We start from the raw sequence: 22,264 nt of genomic DNA, 5'->3' as shown, positions 1-22,264 counted from the left end.
CCTCGCTGCCTCCCTCTATAATGACACCCTATCTTCGGCATTGGACTCTGCCTGCCCTCCCTCCTCTATCCCCCTTCGATGCTCCAACCCCCAACCGTGGCACTCACCTATCACCCGATTCCTTAAAAAGTGCTCTCGCACTGCTGAGCGCTTCTGGAAGAAATCACGCTCCCTTGCGGATTATCTCCATTTCAAATTCATTCTTTCCTCCTTCAGCTCTGCCCTTGCTCTGGCCAAGGAATCCTACTTTAAGTCCCTCATCCTTTCCCAATCATCCAATCCCCGCAGGCTCTTCGCCACCTTCAACTCCTTGCTCTCCCCCCCTCCTCCAGCTCTTCCGTCCTCCATCGTAGCCGCTGATTTTGCTACCTACTTTTCAACCAAAATCTCCTCTCTCAGGACTGCCATCACTGCTGCCATGACCTCACCCTCTCCCTCCTCCCCTCCTACATCTCCACTCCCCTCCCCTCCTTCCAACCCCTGTCCTCATTTTACCCCACCACTGCTGCTGAAGTCCACTCTATCCTTCAATCCGCTTCTCCCTCCACCTGCCCGCTCGATCCTATCCCCTCCAATATTATCCGTCGTCTCAGTCCATCAGTCTGCTCTCACCTGGCTCACCTCTTTAATCTTTCCCTATCCTCTGGGATCTTCCCTTCCTCCTTCAAACACGCTCTTGTCTCCCCAATTCTCAAAAAAACAAATCTGGACCCCAACTCTCCATCCAACTACAGGCCCATCTCCCTCCTCCCTTTTGCCTCCAAACTCCTAGAACGTCTGACCTATAATCGTCTCCTAAGCCACCTTACTGCTAACTCCATTCTAGACCCCCTCCAATCCGGGTTCCGCCCTTTACATTCCACTGAAACTGCCCTGACCAAAGTCACTAACGATCTACTATCGGCTAAATCCAAAGGCCTCTTCTCTATCCTCATCCAGCTTGATCTGTCGGCTGCCTTTGACACTGTTGACCACCCTCTCCTGCTCAACACCCTCCGCTCCTTTGGCATCACTGGCACGGTCTTCTCCTGGTTCACCTCATACCTCTCCGATCGCTCCTTCTCCGTCTCCACTCCGAGCTCCTCCTCTCCTACTACCCCCCAGCCAGTCGGTGTTCCCCAAGGGTCAGTCCTTGGCCCTCTCCTCTTCTCCCTCTACACCACCTCTCTGGGCACCCTCATCAGCTCCTATGGTTTTCATTACCACCTTTATGCTGATGATACCCTAATATCTCTCCTCCCCCGACTTATCCCCATCACTCCTGTCCAAGGTCTCCGAATGCCTCACGGCTATCTCAGCCTGGATGACCCAACGCTTCCTGAAACTAAACATGGCTAAAACTGAACTTCTAATCTTCCATCCCCCGAACATCCCCTCTTCTCCCACTATCTCCATCAGCATTGGTGAAACCGAGATCACGTCCACCGACCAAACGCGCTGCCTCGGTGTCATCATTGACTCCTCCCTCTCTTTCACCCCCCACATTCGTGCTCTCTCACAGTCTTGCCGCTTTCACCTACGCAACATCTCACGCATCAGACCATTCCTCTCCACTGACGCGACCAAAATTCTCATTCACTCTCTTGTCATCTCCCGCCTTGACTACTGCAACATCCTTCTCTCTGGGCTACCTCTCACCCGCCTCGCACCTCTCCAATCCATTCTTAACGCTGCTGCTAGGCTCATCTTCCTCTCCCGCCGCTCTACCTCCACCTCCCCCCTCTGTTTATCTCTTCACTGGCTCCCCATTCCTTTCCGAGTTCTCTTTAAACTCCTCACCACCACCTACAAGGCTCTCTCCTCCTCCACAGCTCCCTACCTCTCTTCACTGATCTCTATCCACACTCCCTCCCGTCCTCTTCGCTCCACCGCTGACCGCCGACTGACCTCTCACCTAATCACCTCCTCCCACTCCCGTGTCCAAGATTTCTCTCGCGCTGCCCCCCCGCACTGGAACAACCTCCCGCCACCCATCAGGCTATCTGATTCCCTTACCTCCTTCAAGCGCTCCCTCAAAACCCACTTTTTTCGACTAGCCTATCCCTCCTCCTAACCTCTTTTGATCCTCCTATCCTGCCTCCGTTCCTACTTATCCTATTGTATTTCGTTCGTCCACCCACCTATTTTTAGTATGTTAACTCTTATGAGCAGGGCCCTCCTTCCTCACGTACTCACCCTACCTCATTACCTCACCTGTGCTCCTGTCCTGTTCTTCCCTTCCTCTACTTCATCTTCAGTCTCCTTGACAATTTTGACACCTACTTCTGAACTGATGCTGATTTTAGTTCTACCAGCTATACCCCTATTTATACTGTATCTTTCAACACACCCTGTACGTTACCTTGTAATTTGTTTTTTTTTGTTTGCTATGTACGGCGCTGCAGACACTTTGCGGCGCCTTATAAATAAACGTACTTACTACTACTACTTGTAATGTCTGTGCGCACGCTCATCAAGTTGTGTGCGCGCGCACAGCTTAGAGCAGGGCTGGGCAACACCAGCCCTCCATTTAAAATGAATATGATGTGGCCAGAAAGGACTGCAAATTGGGGTAAACCTTCTCACATACAGATGTAGAGCCTCACACATTCTTGCAGGGGCTGGCAGTAGATTCGCCAGCCCCCGCCGACCACTGGAAGGGGATGCGCACACATGAGTCCCCTTACTACGGAGCTCCCCACCGCTTCACTGCCGGTCCCCGCTGCCCGATTCCACCCCCCGCTCCCCGTCTATCCCTTTTGGATGAGCACTTTGGGCACAATGCCATGCTGTGGTCAGCCCGCTATTATATTTTCCATCTATGCCCACTGGGATGGTAAATTATGAAAACCTCATGGAAACATTTTGCCTATGTCGACTTTGTGACTGTAGACCAATAACGGTGAACCATTTGGACCATGGGTCTTCAAACTGCGGCCCTCCAGATGTTGTGAAACTACAAATCCCAGCATGCCTTGCCACAGTTTTAACACTCCCTTATAGCAAAACTGTGGCAAAGCATGCTGGGAGTTGTAGTTTCACAACATCTGGAGGGCCGCAGTTTGAAGACCCATGATTTGGACTGTGGATCTAATGACTACATACCCTGAAACAGAAGCTCCATTACATGGAAAGGGTAACCTGGCAGGTACAATATGTGCCAAGTCTCAGATCCCATGCCACATTGTTACAACACCAGCTACCCCTCTCCTCTTACAAATCGATGTGCTGTCAAAGCAATTGCACAGAACAGTCCACTATAAAGGAAACGGGATAAAACATTAACCGCTCCTTTACCAATAATTTAACAATAATCATGTACACAGCAAAGGAGGGGTTAATTAATGACTGATCTGGCCACAGATAATAAACCACGCACAGCCCTCTGACATAGTTCAATTCAAAGGTAAAAGGTGGCAGTGTAACATTATTGCTTACACACACACTATGTGTGTGTGTGTGTGTGTGTGTTATATACACAGGATGATCACACATTAATTGCGGATCAACAGAAATGTAGACAATTCACATACTGCATATTGACACCATAAAGTATAAAATGTACAGACGTACCTTCATTTATGCAGTACATATACAATCTCATCGTACTACAGATATTGGGCCTAATTCAAGGATAGATTTATTAAGCTCGGTGAAGTGATAAAGTGTCTGGTTTTTATCACCGGCCAATCAGCGCCTACCTGTCATTTTTCAAACCAAGCCTGTAACTTAACAGATAGGAGCTGAATGGCTCGTGCTAAAAATCAGAAACTTTATCACTTCACCAAGCTTAATAAATCTGCCCCTCAGACTTGATCGCAAAGCACAATTTTTTCTCAAATGGATAAAACCCATGTGCATTGCAGGTAGGGAAAGTGTAACATGTGCAGATAACAAGTGCGCCTCCTGGCAAATGCCGCTACTATCTCCCAGCCGCCGCTCCGACCCCGCACATAGGTGTATGCCAGCTGTGCTTCACCACTGGCACACACCTATGATTGGACACATCACATGTGCCACTGGTGGGTCTGATCTGATGCACACAGGACCTCGCATTGGCTTGGAAGGGATGTCAAACATCCGATTTAGGCCAATTTCTTGGCCTGATCCGTTGGGATGGGGGGGAAACTCGAACCAAATTGGAGAAGTGTATGGGCACCTTAACTCTCTGCACATGTTGAATTTGCACCCCCTGCAGTGTACATGGTTTTGTCCATTTAAGAAAAAAATTGTTTTTTGCAATCAGGTCTTAATCAGAAACAACCCAGTCATTATTCTTACTTTTTAATTTATTATTATGGATTTGTACATATAGCACAAAGACTTAATACAATACAGGTCAATAAAGGCTAATCTTAAATGAATACATCTCTTCACCGGACAGACAGATGACCCAATAGGCATACTGTGACAGTGCAGACAGCAGGAGGCCACTATAGATGTACAAACATATGCACTTAATCTTCTAGCACCATAAAAATTGATCTGGTAATACACACACACACCTAAGGGCAGTTTCACATGCTACTGCCGGGCAGCAAAACGCAGCACGGCCAAAAGCCATGCCGTCCCCACTTAGAATAATGGACAGCAATCTGTCCTTTCATACGGGACGGTCACGGCGCGGCCGCCGGGTAGCAGCCGGATCTTACCACTGCAGAGGACAGCTGCCGTGCCTTGGCCATCTCGTCCTTACAGGTCAGTGTGTGCCAAGGGCCTTTCGGTTTTAGCTCTCCACCGCCACCAAACTGACGTTACTTTAGTTTCCACCCACAAATTTACACAGCACCGGCTCACGGAGCCGCTGCATGTGAAAGGAACATCTGTCAGGCAAAAAGCCAGAGAAAGGGTGTCCGGCTTTTTGCCTTTCAGTTAAAACCAGTGTGTGTGTGAAACAGCCCTAAACGTGTATCTTTAATTATTCCAAATAAAACAGATGCTAATTAAAAACAATGAAACTCCTTTGCTGAAATACAACCATAATACCAGTAGCCTATGGCCAGCACAAAGTCCCTTCCTGTACACTGGTGTGAAAACTCAAGCATTCAGCTACTTTGCTTCAGAGACTGGAAAAACTCATCAGAATAGATGGCACAAAATATAGACAGATCTTGGAAGAACCTCTCCTACAGATTTCCCAGTAGGAGGTATTCTCTCCTGTCCACAACCCAAAATTAAGTAAAAGAACTAAAAACCAAAAATGGCAAGCAAAACGCATTTGATTTGTAAATGTGCCTATGATGATGATGAGAATGAGGATGTCTTGACAAAGGCCCCTAGAGGGTTGAAATGTCGACCAATATTTTAAGGATTTACAATAAAATATGCTGACTACAAATTGGTCAGTGCCCCTGCTTCCTTTTTTTTAAAAGCATTTGAAGATAGATAGATCTTGCCTGCATCGAATCAGCATCCAGTGCTGTTGAAAACCATTTGCTGTCCATCAGATTTCAATTCAATGTTGCTTATATAAAGCAAAATTGAATAGAGACATAGACCAGAGGTTCCCAAACGCGGTCCTCAAGGCACCCCAACGGTCCAGGTTTTAGGTATATCCATGGCTCAGCACATATGGTTAAATCAGACTGACTGAGTTACTAATTAAATCACCTGTGGCCAAGCATGAATATACTAAATACCTGGACCGTTAGGGTGCCTTGAGGACCGTGATTGGGAACCTCTGACATAGACCAAATGGAACTGTGTAGGGGGCTTTAGAGTACATAACCATCAGAAAGCTTTTTACCAACGCAGACTTAAATGCAAACTGACTGGACTAGAGCACAGGTTCTCAAACTTAGTACATGTTCTGTTCTCCACACAGTTCATGTTTTCCAGGGTCACCTGTGGAATTTTTAAATGTAACAAATGGTCATACACAGTGCCCCTGCCAGGTGACCTGGAAAACATGGACTGTATGGTGTCCAGATGAGAGTTTGAGAACCACTGCCCTAGAGCAAGAATGGTGAAAATTGTAATGTCCAGATGTGTAATGCTGGTAGTGGCCCAAATGGATACACAGCAGTAAAGTAAATCAAGGCTGTTTCTAAGTATTGCAGCAAGGGGCGAGAGTAATGCTGGATACACACTGACCAGTATCAGGTGATATATTGTTTACCGATTGGCTAGTGTGTACCAGCGATAAGTATAAGCAGATGGCAGATTTTATATATATATATATATATATATATATATATATATATATATATATATATATATATATATATATATATATATATATATATCATGCTGTGTGTACGGGCGATCCGCGGATCACCTCTAGGAGCTAGCTGTGATTGACAGCTCAACTAGGTCACAACTAACCAGACAGTGTGTATTGAGAAAAAACTGCCCGATCCATCAGCAGATATATCTACCAGTGAATGCCTATACAATAAGTTGTGTTTCTGTAATTTACTGATAAAATAGCTCGAGTTTTATCATCATCATCATCATCTTCACATAGATTAAGAAATCTTAAAACATATGCAATAGTGTTGTAGATTCTTCTTTACTTCTTTTCAGATCTTTCAAAGAATTGAAAATGCAGAAAAGGACAAGAGTGGGTAAAAATACTCCCAGAATAGGGTGGTATGCTGAAAGTTAAATTAAACTGGGCTTTAAAAAAAGTTAATTGACGCAAAAAGCATAGGCAATCGATTAGTCTGCTGTAGGACTTGACTTGTGCCAACTTGGAGGGTTCTACAGCCCTGAAACCTTGTTTCCAAAAGCTCAGAGATCTGGTGGTACTATTACTGCAGATATAATAGTGTGGTTTTGATACATGAATGGCCTTGGAGAGTAAATACTGTAGTGTTTAGTAGAGTTTGGAAAATCATAAAACATTATGCCAATCTACTCCATGTCATTACAAAGCAGACAGAAAAGAGAGGGGAGGGGATAAACCAGCACCTAGGTATCCTTACATTAAGAGAGAATGTTGGAACAATAATGAATACATCATATGGAAGATCGCTGTATAACCCACAGTCAAAACAGATGATTGATATATCTTAGTTGAAGCCCGTCAAAATGACAGCTTCTGCAATGTACTTTCACTTTTGAGCTGTAAAAAGTTTTTGGCCCACAACATCTCCACCCCAGTCCATATCTGCTCCTACCCCCAATCTGTCTTCACATCTCCCTCTCTCCATAGCCAGCAAGTTTAAAACAGATCAGTGGTCCCTGAAAAAATGGCTTTCACTTTTGGTATGACATCTTTTAGCCCACAAAGGAGTAATATGGTCCATCAAGTGGCCTCTAGTGGTCAGTGGAGGTACTCACCTCATAGAAGTTAAGAGTAGTTAGCCTTCTATATATTTAGATTGTGTGTTTGTGTAGCTAGCCTGCAAGAGCACCCGACAGATCTGTGTATGAAGCCATATATACAGTCTACAGGAAAAGTGGCCAGAGTTGCTATTGGGTCTGAATCCATTCAGCCAAGTGACGGCAGACAAGAGCTGTCCCTTAAGTTTAGCTACAGTATAGCTTGAAGAAGGCGTGTTACAGGCCATAGGCAAAACGTGTGTGTCATTCTGCAGCGGCTAAGTGAGTAATGTTCAGCTGACAGATCAGCCTGTATATTTGTGAAAGGAGTTGTGTGGAGAGCATACATGCTAGTCACGTGAAGGGACAGCAAGTATTAAAGATGAAACTTCTCTTTTTCCAATCATGTTTCTATGGTAGATGAAAGCATGGTGAAGGACTTATGGGAAAGTACAGAGCACAGTTTATGAAATGAGAACATAGTGTAGCCAGTGGGAAGTACATACTCTTGTAAATGTAGCTCAAGGGGAGGAGACCATGTGAGACACTTTGGGAAGGGACTAGAGTAGCTGTGTGTGTGAATTGGAGGAGACTGAAGAAGGTAATGGTGCCCATACACGCTACGCTTTTTTGGTCCTATTTGATTTGATTTGATTTTGACTATATGCGATACAGTACAAAAAGGATGTGCCTGCACATCCTTTTTGCACTTTACTATATCGGGCTCCCGGGGACGCGCGTCGGATCTGAACGCGGCAGACACTTAACACGCCGCGATTATCGTATATGCGATGCGTTTTGTACTTAAAAAGTACAAAACGCATACGATAATCGTAGCGTGTATGGGCACCATAAGATAGAAGTTATGATGGCAATGCAACATGAAGGAACAAGAAATACGCGTCTTGTCGGAAGCACTAGACATCGGCAGTGAAAAAACTATGAAGTTGACAAAATGGGACAAGGTGCAGATGGGCTGGATGAGTGACACAAAGGATAGAAGTGTACAATGACAGGTGTGGAAAGTCTAAAGATGTACAGTGACGGATTGCAGACATCTGCTTATGATAAAGTAGCAATGGAAGGAAAAAAGATATATATATATATATATATATATATATATATATATATATATATATATATATATATATATATATATATATATATATATATATTTTTTTTTTTTTTTTTTTTTTTACACACACACACACACACACACACACACATTGATCCTGCAAACAGATTTATGTTCTTTAACCAATGCCTATGGCCTAGCAGAAATATATATCTAAGACTGACAAGGAAGGGGATACAGAAGCCCCTGGGGAAGCGCTGCAGGAGCCCCAGGCGGAGTGGCTGCAGGAGCCCGAGGGGGCAAAGTAACAATAGAGTAACAATGACGTTACTGGGCCATCCAAACACTGAAACTAGAAAAACAAGCATATCAATGAACACATTGATCATTCAAGCAGGTTGACATTCCTCAACCAATGTTTATGGTCTTGGAGAAATAATTTAACGTGATTGTAAACTCAATCAGTGCTTACAGTGTAGAATTAAGGCAGTGGAGGGATTGCATTCATTTAGCACAGTGAAGAGGATGAAGAGGTCTATAGCAGCGGCAGTACAGATGATATGCATGTTTAATAAAGTAACAACAATGAATGTGAGTTACCAAAACACAAACTTGAACAAGCAGATCAGTGTGGACATTTCATGATTTCTATTACCTTACAGGAACAATTTATAGATATTAGATCGTAAGCTCTGGTGAACATCAATACACTAATTCAGTTAGAAGAATGCAATTGTATCGAAGCAACTATCAATGTGACTGCAGAAGCAATGTATGAGTCATTGAAACACCTCAGCGGGTTGCCTAATTCTATTTTTTAAATACAAATTCTAACACCTACCATTTCCAGCAATAACCCTGTAGGACTGAGATGAATACTGGGAAGTAGTTCATAATCATGAGCTATATAACAGAAAGAAAACCCCTTTAAAAGGATCTGCTATGAAAGATATTTGTCACATACCAAAATGCACAAAGCCTTATCTTAATAAAAACATCAAGGAAAAAGGGTCACCAAAATAAATAGGATCATCAGTGAACCATAAAGATCAATAATCAGCAATCTAATCTGTACAAAGAAATATATGGTGTTTCACTGCAGATGTTAAAGAGTACATTAACGGCATCTGCACCATACACTGGAAGGCTTGATACATTTCCTAAACAGAGTTGGCAAGTGGAGGGGTTGACCATAACAACCAGTTTCTACCTATCACTTTATAGAATTTGCTAGCTAAAATATGATTGATTGCAATGGCTAATTTCTCCACTCTTTATAGGGTGTGACACATATACTCCATGTCACCATGTTTACAGGAAGTGATATCACAGACCCATTTTATACTACAAACTGGCATAATAATATGCTATTTATACAAGTGGATGGGCCAGGGCCACACATATGGACCTAGCTAGATATCACATTTACTTAATTGGCTTCTAATGATTTTTTTTCTATTTATCAACAATGAGAAAATGACCTTTTCAGCATTTTTTATTTGATTACCAACTGAAATGTTAGCCACAATGAGATGCCAGGGATAGATATGTGACAATCTTACAGGAAACACAAACAGTGTAATATTTTGCAAGGATGTACTAAATGGAGACTAAATATCAGTATAACCAAGTTTCACTTTCTGTCAGCCCTGTGACCAGAGATCAAACATTCACTATTACTGCTGCCTATGTAATACTGGTGTCACCAGCTTAATAGCATATGTATTCACAGCAGCCATTCACCAACTTGTCATTCATACATAGGAGACACATGCACCCTGTGGACCTCTCTGTGCTGCATAAAGATCGCAGTGTAAACTGGTGTATATATATATATATATATATATATATACTGCAGATGCACTGTGGCATACATGTAGCATGTGTGGCCGCCTAGCAGTGCAGTGACACATATGTGCCAGTAACAGCAATCAGAGGCTGTGCCTGGGTAAATGAGGGAATATGGAGAGTTGGTCCAGCTGTGTGGCAGAGAGGCGGCTGCCCAGGAGGCGCTGGCGGCAGATGACGGCCGGTGATGCGGCCGCAGTGCACGCACAGGGTACAGGCAGACCTGCAGAAGCAATGCCCGGGGATGTAAATCAATGGAGATTAGGGTTGAGTACTATATATAGCGCCGGCATCTATCCCCACCCTCACTCCGCCCGCTCCTATCCCCGGCCTCTTAGGCCGTAGCCCGGCATCCCACCCACCTCTCCCAGGAGCGCTGCCCTCATCTGCCGCCGGTGTTCTCACCTCTCCCCGGTCCCGCTCGGTTCGGCTCGATCACGTCTCCTCACTCAGACGCAGAGGGGGCGGTGCGTGCGCGAACCCGCCAGTGACGTCACATAAGGTCCGCGGTCCGCACTCCGCAGAAAGCGCGCCCCCGGAAGTGAGGGAATCCGTGGGTGCGCGCACTGTGGTGTTCCAACTTCCACCGTCGGCGTCTACACACTCACAGTCCCGGGGCTGCCACTGGCGCTGACGTTATATTGCACGCTCCGGCACGGGCCACGGGCAGACAGATTGAAAGAGAGCTGTGTCTGGGGCATGGTGGGCAGGAGGAAGATGAAGGGACACGATAGGCCTCAGCGTTAGGATTAGGCAGGAGGGAGGGGCAACATGGATGATGGAAGTGAAGAGAATAGGGCAGGTGAATGGTCTGCTGCTCCCTGCCTCATGTAAAGGAAATGGGGCAAATAGATATGGGGGGGTTTAGGAAGGAAGGGAATGATGGGGTGTGGGAAAAGGTGATTTAAAAATGTTAAGAATTATGCTAGATATACACCAGCACGATGCAGATCGTAAATTGATTGTACGATCGGCACACGATCTGTTGGAGCACGTGATCTGCTCACGATCTGAATCCGATCACATCACGCCCTGTACCCAGTTTAATGATCGTTTACAGATTCTACCTGCTGCAGGTAGGATCTGTAAAACGACCAGCAGGGGTGCGCATCGGGTTGGGATCGGATTTTGCCCAAAACATTCCCAATTTACATACAACCATTCAAGATTGTATCGAACTTGGGTGAATTGAGGCCAAATCGTTCTGTTGTGTACCCTACATTAAGGTGCATACACACAGATCGGCTGATATCGTTAAGGGACGATCTTGTGCATACATGCTGAACACTAGTTCAGTGATGTCATTGTGTCCCCACTCTGTACATGCAGTCGTTGATGATATAGTCAACATGTCTTCAACCTGTGGCCCTCCAGATGTTGTAGAACTACATGTCCCAGCATGCCCTGACAGTTTTGGCATGCTCTCATAGGAATAAATGTGGCAATGCATATTGGAACATGTAGTTTCACAACATCTGGAGGGCCACAGGTTGAAGACCCATGATATAGTCCATGGGTCTTCAAACTGCGGCCCTCCAGATGTTGTGAAACTACAAATCCCAGCATGCCTTGCCACAGTTTTGCTATAAGGGATTGTTAAAACTGTGGCAAGGCATGCTGGGATTTGTAGTTTCACAACAACTGGAGGGCCGCAGTTTGAAGACCCATGATATAGTCAAATTGAGCTACATGTATAGATGACTGGGTGAGGATGTTACCAATACATGGCAGTGCTCATCATTTGTAGCATGCACACTAGACAATATTTTAAACAATATCGCTCAGAAGGGCCAAAATGAGTGATACGCCTGAAAATATAGCATAGTGTCTGTCTACACACCTTTAGAATTTTAGTAAAGGGGATTATGCAGGTAAAGGGTAAAGGATAAGGGAATGGGCAGGCAAAGCCTATTAAAGGGATATATGCTGAGAATTGATTCAAGATGTTAAAATAATCCACTGGTGTAAGAGATAGATTTATATTGGTGTAGTCACATGATGATTGCAAACATAGAGCACCCACCATATGATTTCTATGTGACTCCCCATTATTGCTCATTTAATGTGGCCTTTTTGTGTCTATACATTTGTTAACAATTAGGGATCATGTTCAGTTTGGTGCATTAATGTTTTGTTACCCACTGCATGGGAGTGAGACATTTCAGCCGGCCATGGGGTTTTTATTTCTTTAATTGGGAATTTTCTATGAGCTTGCGCCAAAAAATACATGTCATCCTGCAAAGTGCAGAGTAATGGGTTAAAAGATGTGGGAGTGCTGTATGGATGGTATAGGTCAGGGCTGAGCAACACCGGCCCTCCAGATGTTGATGAACTACACATCCCAGCATGCCGTGCATCAGTTTCAGCATGGCCACATAGCAAAACTAATGCAAAGCATCCTGGGATGTGTAGTTCACTAACATCTGGAGGGCCGGTGTTGCCCAGCCCTGGATAGGTGCTTTCAATATTATGGGGGTTATTCTTCACATGGGGACCAATGTTTGGCGCATCCACATTTCTGCGCATGTGGACATACTGTTCGCCGGGTGCACGTACCCAGGGCATTGGGCGGCCACGGATAGTCGCGCCCTTGGGAACGCCCAGTGTTTCAAGGGCGTTCCCATGAAAACTCTGGGTGCTCCCATAGAAATCGCCCAGTGACCAGGGCAAAGGGGGTGTGCAGCTGACATCACCGGAAGTGTCAGCTGCCTTCCCATTTTCTCACTGAGTGTCCATGCATATCTAAGTGACCTGAGAGTCACTTTAGCTATGCGTACACTCACCATATCATTGCATTCGCAGGGCGGTGCCTGGGGGACTTGTAAGGCTGTGAATTTGCAGCCTTGGGAATCAATCAGAATAAGCTCCAATATTTGGCACTTTAGCCCCGTTCACACAGGCCGATGTGCTGGCGTGTACTAAGCAATCTAGTTACACACATTGTCCTATACACTATATTATGATAGTGATGGCTAACCTTGACACTCCAGCTGTTGTTGAACTACACATCCCAGCATGCCCTGCATCAGTTTTACTATTTGGTCATGCTAAAACTGATCCAGGGCATGCTGGGGGGATGTGTAGTTCAACAACAGCTGGAGTGTCCAAGTTAGCCATCACTGATATAGAGCGATGTGTGCTGAGCAATCTGTGCTAACTTCAGTTTCTTGATTCACATGCAACTAACTAGATCTTGGCTGCATGTCCTCAAAATCTAAGTGGGCGATGGTGACGTGTGGGGCCGCGCATCACCATTGCTCTGCGTACACACAGAGCGATCCGCGCTTCATTTCAAAGCAATCTGGACAGATCACTTCGAAAATAGGCTAAAATCACCCCATGTGTATGCCCCCTTGCTGATGTATTTTTTATAGGGAGTTTTAAAGACTCAATAATCCATTTCTGGGCATTATGCACCCCAAATGTAATTACAGCATGTTTATTAACGAATAAAAGAAATAGCTTTCTATAATTTGTTGCTTTTAATAAAAATGCATAAATCATCTTGCTGAGAGAAATTGGTGGTTAGAGACCACCTGAAATGATCACTATGTATCCCATGAAGTGTTGTTTTGACATCCAACTGCTTCCCTATACGATTGAATGTTATATTGTGCTGGTGAGATGCATCTGTATTACTTGCACTATATATGGACTTGTCCCGTCCCCCCCCCCCCTCTTCTTTTCTGTATTTCTTACCCCCCCAGTTCATTTGTCTTCATCTATTATAATTGTTTTTAGTGTACTATGTTAAATCAGCAATGGATACACTGATTATGGTCTCATTTCTTACTGTATAGGTACTATACCCTCCGCTATAGGAGAACTATATACCCTCTCACATTCAATATGATCGCAACAATTGTTCAATTTAAGATGTATTTTAATGAAAATGAGGAAGAATATTCAGACACATTTACTCAGGGTATTGTTTATTTATATTTGATGGATCACATTTTTCATAAGACATATTTTTGTTTATTTTTCTAACTTTCCATTCCATGTATGATACTCTCATACATGCTACAGCATTGCTCATGGTTTCTATTTATAAGGTTACTTTACATTAAAACTAACTTATTTATTTATTTACAGTTTCTTATATAGCACAGCAGATTTCGTTGCGCTTTACAATAGTAGACAGTGATAAAACAAACTGGGTAACAACAGACAGACTTGGAGATAGGAGGGCCCTGCTGCTGCAGTCTCATTAAGTTGCAAGTCCAGAAGGGAAGCTAAAAAAAAAATAAGTGCCTCAGAGGGTTATGCGTGTAGAACTTAAATATGATAGGCTTGAATAACTTTGATTTATGTTATTGTTAGTAAATTGTGTGATTATTAATACTACAAAAAAAAAAAAAAAAAAACATTTTTCCCTGACCGGGAATCGAACCCGGGCCGCGGCGGTGAGAGCGCCGAATCCTAACCACTAGACCACCAGGGAAGCTGTTTTCTGTATGTGATTTTAAGTCTTAAGTACTGCAGTGCCCTCTGCTGGTGTTAAAAGTGAATGCAGCAGTGATTTCTTTTTTTTTGTATAAGCACTACCAAATTGAAATAAAGAACCATATACTATATGGTCTACAGTGTGTGTGTGTATGTATGTGTGTGTGTATATATATATATATATATATACATACACACTTTTGCAAACACACAGCTGATGTTACTCTAAACTAAAGAAATCATATTTACATACCTCCCAACATTCGGAGACACTGGGGCGAGACTAGGTGCGCAGTGAATTTTGGGGGCGTGGCCTATTGGAAAGGGGGCATGGTCTATATTTGCGGCACTGTTGCGAGGCCACGCCCCGTTTTACACCGCGGTGGGGGCATGCCCAGCAGCTCTGTGAGCTGCTGGCCAGCCCGCAGTCCCTCTGCCTGCAAGAATAGAGGCAGCGGAAGAGACCAGGTATGTCCCAAAATACCGGGACGTTTCCGCAATAAGCGGGACAGTTGGGAGGTATGTATTTATAGGTACTTGTGTAGTTTCATGGCGCCGTGCGTCTGAGTCCCCTTGCGGGGCTTGCTTCGCTCGCCCACGCTGCGGGCTCGGTGGCTCGTGAAATTACACAAGTACCTATTTATATACTGTATGTTATGCATAATAGAGTTCTAGCACTAGTAAACAACAATGCTTGTCACCCTTATGTTTGGCATTAAGGCTTATGCCAGGAATGAAGGGTTAGGTGTAGGTGGCCCTCTTCCCTCCTGTTCTCGCAGCACTCTTCATGCATTTCAATTAAAGCTCTCTTACTCACTTACAATCTATACCTGCATGTATTCTCATTCACTTCCCTATATCTCTATAGCTGCATTGTGTACTAAGACTTGTGTTTTAATTGTGTTATGTCTAGGTCTGTGTACCCTGTACTGTTCTAATGTGTTCTATATGTACAGCGCTGCGTACCACTTGTGGCACCTTATAAATAAAAATATAATAAGAATAGTAAAGGTGCTAGGGGGGATGTAGGTAGGGAAGCCAATCCCGGGGCATTTTTTCAATCCCGGGATTTGGGATTGAAAAATGCTCAATCCCGGGATTCCCGGGATCCCGGGATTGACTTTCCTAATAAAAAGACTGCTCCACAATTACTGCCCCAGTAATTACAATGTAATTTCTTACATTTGATGGTTGCCTGGTGGGGGGACTGGACGTCCATGCCGCTGGCTGGGTGGGCGCGCAGGCTGGCTGGGTGGACGCTTGTGCTGGGCGGGTGGGCACGCTGGCTGGGCGGGTGGGCGGCGCGGCATTACAATGCCGGGCGCGACCTCTGCCTGCGCAGCTTGACCTCATCTCACGCTGAGAGGTCACGCTGCACACAGTGCTGCCGGGAGAAGTCGGGCAGCGTCTGAGCGATGCTCAGACGCTGCCCGGCATTAGACTGCACGCATGCGCAGTCTAATCCCGAAATCCCGGGATTGGAAACTCCAATCCCGGGATTGAAATCCCGGCGTTTTGGGGGCCAAATCCCGGGATCCCGCCGATCCCGGGATTGGCGACCCTAGATGTAGGGTTTAGCAGTTGGAAGGGGGGTTTAGACTGCAGGGTAGGTTTAAGTATGGAGGCTTGGCTGAAGGAAGACAGGGGAAAGATAAGTATAATTACCTGCCCCTAGTTGGGATTCCCTCATTTGGTATGCTAGCATTGGTATTTTGGCCGCTGGTCATCCGTATGTATCCCCCAGGTTTAAAGATATAGTATGGTATGCCTAACCACTAAGGTTCAAGATTGTCTGCATCTAAAGCTGAGAATTCATATAAATTGGTGTTTAAATAGTGCACTTTCTCTGTGCGTGTGGCACTAAAGGCCCCACTACTGTGATATAGGCACTTTACACGCAATTCCAACACATTCTTGCGATGGATCGTTTGAAAAGTGTAATATTGCACGTCCTTTTCCTGCGATTGTGAGGTGTGTTCCCATGCGCCTTGCATTGCAATCGCAGATCTCAGCGGCTGCCACAAGGGTCTATCGCAGCGTTGGCTAATCTTGACACTCCAGCTGTTGTTGAACTACACATCCCAGCATGCTTTGCAACAGTTTTCCTATTTGCCCATGATAAAACTGATGCAGGGCATGCTTGAATTTGTTGTTCAACAACAGCTGAAGTGTCAAGGTTAGCCAGCACTGCTCTCGCAGCTATGAATGGGATTGAATACGATGCATCGTATGCGATCCAGCAGCCCAAAAGCTGGCGGGTGAGTTGGTGCAGTATCACATGCGATACCTTGCACTAAGGGATGGGGGCCTTTAGTCTCATTACATGCAGTTAAGGTGTGCAGTTAGGGTCCTCCCCTATATATATACTTTGTATTTAGAAGTATACTAGAAGGCTAGAGACTCTTTCAGCCTTCATTAGTTCCCCTCCCAATATAGTGAGGGTGTACAGTCTAGGGCCCGCTCCTATATACCCTATACTGTGTATTTATATGTATACTAGGAACAGGGCCTGATTTAAAGGTTCCAGGTGCTCTAGGCTAATACCCATGTAGCTCCCCTTGTAATGCTGCTAAACACATGGGTATGGGTGTTCAGAGACTCGCCATTCACACTGCCCATGTGCATGTAATGAAGTATATATAACTGACATGTAGGATCTAATGCTTGTAGCATGTGAAAGAGACTTGGGCATAAGCCACCGTGGGCTTTCTGGCTTATGCTGATTTTTATGGGGTGCCTAGAGGTAGTATAAGGGACCCCTAATAAACAGAGAAGCCTTAAAAACGGCTTGGGGGCTTATTCATACGTTTGTGCAAATATATGTAACCAAGATCTCTGAATTCTGTTACCATTTAGGATTTCTATCTTGTTACTGGTATCAATCAGGGTGCTGAAAGAAAACACACTTCTCCTTCTTACTCAGAATTACTGCTCCCTTGAGAGCACCTGAATGATATCACTCAACTAATTTAGCATATGCATATATATATATATATATATATATATATATATATATATATATATATATATATATATATATATATGTATATATCAGGGTTGCCGACTTTTACAAGCTCCTCTCCGGGAGCAGCCCGGAGAGGAGACTTTCAGCATGAGTTTGGGGGCGGGGCTTAAACATGACATCATTAAGCCCCACCCCCATGCAGGAAAGGTACTACAATTGTCTATTTCCGTGGAGGGGGCGGGGCTAAATGACGCGATTATGACGCTTTAGCCCCGCCCCCTCCCAGAGATCTCAGACATAAGGTAATTTAAACGCCGCAATCAGGGGGGGGGGAGCGTTGGCCACCTTTCCGGGGGGGCGGGAGGGTGACCCGATTTTCGGGACCCTCTCGCCCATTCCGGGAGGGTAGGCAACCCTGGTATATATGTGTGTGTGTATAGAGCAAGGTGGTATGGTGGTGCACAATACTGCAGTATAGCAGGATTTCGAGAGGTGCAGATTCACATGAATACAGCTAGAGCAAACCTGGCCAAAAGGTAGATCCTGATCTACCAGTAGATCTTGGGGCCTCCGCTGGTAGATCACGGCCAAATTAACAAAATACACGTGAACTTGAACATCTGACATTTCAGAACGCCAGCTCCCGGTAGTGCCCCTGATGTCATGACGTCACCGGAACGCTGTGAAGAGCCCTCTGCAGCTGCTATATATCAGTCTGGCCCCACACCCACAGATTGTAATGCTGGGCTTACCGCTCTGTACCAGCACAGAGGCTCCTCACAGCACCAAGTACACCCTGAGCGACTCCTGGATGTAGTGTGTGGGGTGTAATTGTCTGATATGGGTGGTACAGTGGCTGCAGGCTGATGCTGCTGGAGTACAGCCGCCGCCTGCTCCGTTATATGATACGATAGCCGAATGGTTCCATGCTTGTGTCCTGGTTATCAGTCGCTGGCTGACTAATAGATCCTAGAACAGAAGAAAATGGCTGCGCCCTGTCGGACCACGTGTAACAATTTATGAGCAATCACAAATATTCTGTTCAGGCAGCAGTCAGATGCGGGTACTTGGACCACATATAGAAAGATCACAAAGAGAGAAAAAGACAGACTGCGCTAAAATAGAAATCAAATGCAATCCAAAAATAAACATAAAGGTATCAAAGCAATTCAAATACAAAATAAAATATAACAATATAAAACCAATTTCATTTGAAGGTCACTATGGCCAGTATTAGTAATACTATTAGTAATCCAATCACATATAGCATCTACCATTCTTATATATGTGATTATATAACTAATAGTAGAGAAACTTGTATGCTGCATGGGTGCATATTGTGTGTAGGTATTTTAGCAATTGTCCCTGCGAATGGGGGCCGAGAATCGGCTGGCCTGCGAGGTGTGAGACTTACTTTTACCGAGCGAATGATTTTAAGCTCAATCAGTCCGAGCGCTCTCACAGTGGAGCGAAGCCACCGCCCAGCACATGTAGTCACCACCCCAGTATACGCCCCAGTTATCGCTCAGTTGTGCCCAGTTTTGTGGCCGCGCCAAACCTATACGCCCACATTACGACTACTCTGCACGAGTTTGTTCGCTAGCGTATTTCTACTCGTAAGGTCACGAGTGTGCGCGGTTGCCCAAACCTACACATGCGCCTTGTGAATGGTACGCATGCGCAGTGGGCTAAGATACACTCTGCAAATGAATTGGTGTCCGAGCGAGGCAAGCAGAATATGTGTAAGAGCGATCAGCAAAACAAAATCTATTGTGGGAAGCATAGGGCCTGTGAGCCTGGTTCAGAGGTGGATGCTATTTATGTATGTAAATATATATATATATGTATGTACTGTATGTACGTATGTTTGTGTATGTATGTGTGTGTATATGTATGTATGCAGGGCCGGCCACTGGAGGGCGGCAGTTCAACCCTCGCCCCCCCGTGCAAAGGGGGTCCATGCCGGCTTCTGACAGGAGCCTGCAGTGGTGTCCTTGCACGCGGCGCTGAGTATAAAGCTGGTGGCGGTGGGGGGGTCCCTTCAGTGAATAAGAAATAACTAGCGCTATGCGGCGGCGCGGGAAGCGCTTCTGTTTTGAAAACACTGGCCGCACGGCGCACGCTGATTGTGCGCCGACTGACTGGCTGAGATTCACGCTGATTGTGCAGTTCTTGATTCTTATGTATTTATATCTACAGAAATATACAGTTACCATCTCTACTGGCAGCAATGCCATGTGCAACTCTGCCCGCCATCGTACAGTTAGATTTACGGGTCTGCAGTTTCCGGTACTTTCATGCATGCGGAAAATAGCAAAACAAAATATCAGTACATGGGCCACCTCCGAATCAGGCCCATTGACAATGGTAGATCTCTGCTAAATATGTGAACTAAAAGTACCTCCCAACATGACCCATTCCAGGAGGGACAAAATGCTCTGCTCCTGGACTTGCTGCCAGTGGTAGTTGCAGAGGTGGGACTGCACCAATGTCGAAAATTCAAAAAGGGGAGCCACACCTGCCAGTAAGTCCAGACTGTGGTGTTTAGGGTGGCAGTTGGTGGGGCTCCCCTATCTGAATTGTGGACTGTGCTGCAGCCCTGCAACTGACATGGATGTCCAGAAAGAGAGCATCTTGTCCCTCCTGGAATGGGTTATGTTGGGAGGTATTATCCCGGGACACAAAAATCTGGCCACCCCTGCTAGAAAACAATGTAACTACAGTGAAAATTGTGTTCATATAAAACCTCACATTCCCAAAGATTTATAGGGAAATCCTGCCGCCATCAAATAATACATTAGATTCTGATGTGAATGTAATATTTAAAGTGAGAAGTGAAATCACATTTCCCTCAGGTCAGCCATGCAAAAGACAAAGGAGCTGTGATGTCATAATGGGCCTCAAACCACAAACTGGCCAATCAGGTGGGGTCTGTGAGGTCATAATCAATACTGTACTGAGGCTGTCTCACTCATTCACCTCACAGGACTCGGGCAGTACGCAGCTCACCGACAGGAGGACATACTCACATAAGGTTAGTGACTGGACAGAGATAAGGGCAGGTTAGTGCGATGCGGCGGCAGACTCGAAGCGCGACTACTGTAATATATGACTGATCACCTGACCGACAGGACAGTATTGGATAAAAACAGAATCTCACACCTAGGGAGGCAGAACCGTACCTAGCAGCCACTAGGGCTGTGACTGGGACACCTAAGGGCGGTGTCTGGAGACGCTGAATAAACCCTGTATGGAGCGGTTAGGACGTGTCGCAAGGCACTAAGGTGTCCTATGCTGCATCAAGTCCCCCATTCGGATCCCTACTTATTAATCTGCAGGAGTGTGAGAGATGTATATTGTGCTTTAGCCATTACTTTGTTATTATCTGATACTGTTGTTATAGCTTTATCATAGTTTGGGCTCCATGTAAGAGTGATACTAAATTCTGGCAGCATATTGTGTTAGTGTCAGGGTGATACGCACGAATATGCCGCTGGTATTTACCATCACATACAGTATCTGTCCGGCGAGGACCAGCGGTGTCCCCTCCTCCGCTGCATCCTCTGCTGTGTTGCTGGCAGCCTAATGCTGCTGGCAATGGGTTACTGACTAATGCACATACATGACGGCCGTCTGTGTATGTGTATAGAGATCAGACCCAGTGGGGACATAGGAAACAGAGTTAGAGCTGTCCTATATATATCATTGCAGCCCTAACCCCTTATAGCACCAGAGACGAGTCCTAAAGGGGTTCTGGCTGATTCTTACATGGAGTCCTAATACTAATGGGTAGCTAGCTACCTTGTCTCTTTCCCCCTACCTTGTCTCTTTCCCCCTACCTTGTCTCTCTCGCCCCCTACCTTGTCTGTCTCGCCCCTTTACCTTGTCTGTCTCTCCCCCCTACCTTGTCTCTCCCCCCCCATTACTGTGGACATGCGCGTGCCCCCCGGTGCCATCGGGTGCGTTCTTCATCATCTGGGAAAAAGTTAAAATACAGATTTAGGGTGACAGAAGGGATGACGGGTTATATAAGGTTAGTGGGTGGGTGGTTTGGGCAAACTCTGCAAAGTCTCTTAATGCCTAGAGGGACGGGCAGTCCGTCAGCCATGGGTCCCCAGAGGTTTCCCCCACAGGGGGTTTTTCCTCTCCTGAGTGCTAATGGATGACTCCACCATCTTGTTCCTCTTATAGGACAAGTGTGTAAGAGTTCTGGAACAATCCTGTTCCAGTATTCCCTATTTTATAATGCAGAGCAAAAATAATATATACATTTTACTTAAAATAAAAGTTTGAATTTATTTATTAAATATATTTTGTGTGAATTTGTCTTTATTTATATTAATAAATGCTCCAAAAGGTCAGGAGGTCGCAATGAGGGCTGGTGGGTAAATGAGATTAGAGGTGGTAATGGAAAGTAAATGGAGTAGGCTTACACCCTGATCTCTGAGGTAACCATACAAATGGGAGGGGCGTATGGAGTAGGCTTACACCCTGATCACTGAGGTGACCATACAAATGGGAGGGGCATATGGAGTAGGCTTACACCCTGATCACTGAGGTGACCATACAAATGGGAGGGGCGTATGGAGTAGGCTTACACCCTGATCACTGAGGTGACCATACAAATGGGAAGGGGCGTATGGAGTAGGCTTACACCCTGATCACTGAGCTGACCATACAAATGG

General features: G+C 45.3%; 1 protein-coding gene, 1 long non-coding RNA gene and 1 other non-coding gene across 4 annotated transcripts in view; 1 reads left to right on the top strand and 2 right to left on the bottom strand.

Annotated features, from left to right (window-relative positions):
- Positions 1-10,732, bottom strand: part of DNAJC5 (DnaJ heat shock protein family (Hsp40) member C5) — a 43,130-nt gene extending 32,398 nt beyond the window's left edge. Inside the window, exon 1 of one of the 2 annotated variants that reach the window (XM_083146708.1) lies at positions 10,574-10,732. The gene's annotated coding sequence lies outside the window, so the exon portion shown is untranslated. Of the gene's footprint in view, positions 1-10,530 lie in introns of both variants that reach the window. The other variant, XM_083146709.1, reaches the window with a different exon arrangement.
- LOC146007928 (uncharacterized) lies at positions 10,719-21,890 on the top strand. Its single transcript, XR_014444422.1, has 2 exons — positions 10,719-10,970; positions 20,566-21,890. It is a non-coding gene; the product is annotated as an uncharacterized LOC146007928 (long non-coding RNA).
- On the bottom strand, positions 14,541-14,612 carry TRNAE-CUC (transfer RNA glutamic acid (anticodon CUC)). The gene has a single exon. It is a non-coding gene; the product is annotated as a tRNA-Glu (tRNA).
- Positions 21,891-22,264: the final 374 nt, after the last annotated feature.

Source organism: Crinia signifera, chromosome 6 (genome assembly GCF_055691185.1).
Source record: "Crinia signifera chromosome 6, ASM5569118v1, whole genome shotgun sequence".
NCBI lineage: Eukaryota > Metazoa > Chordata > Amphibia > Anura > Myobatrachidae > Crinia > Crinia signifera.
This window is presented reverse-complemented; position numbering and strand designations above follow the sequence as displayed.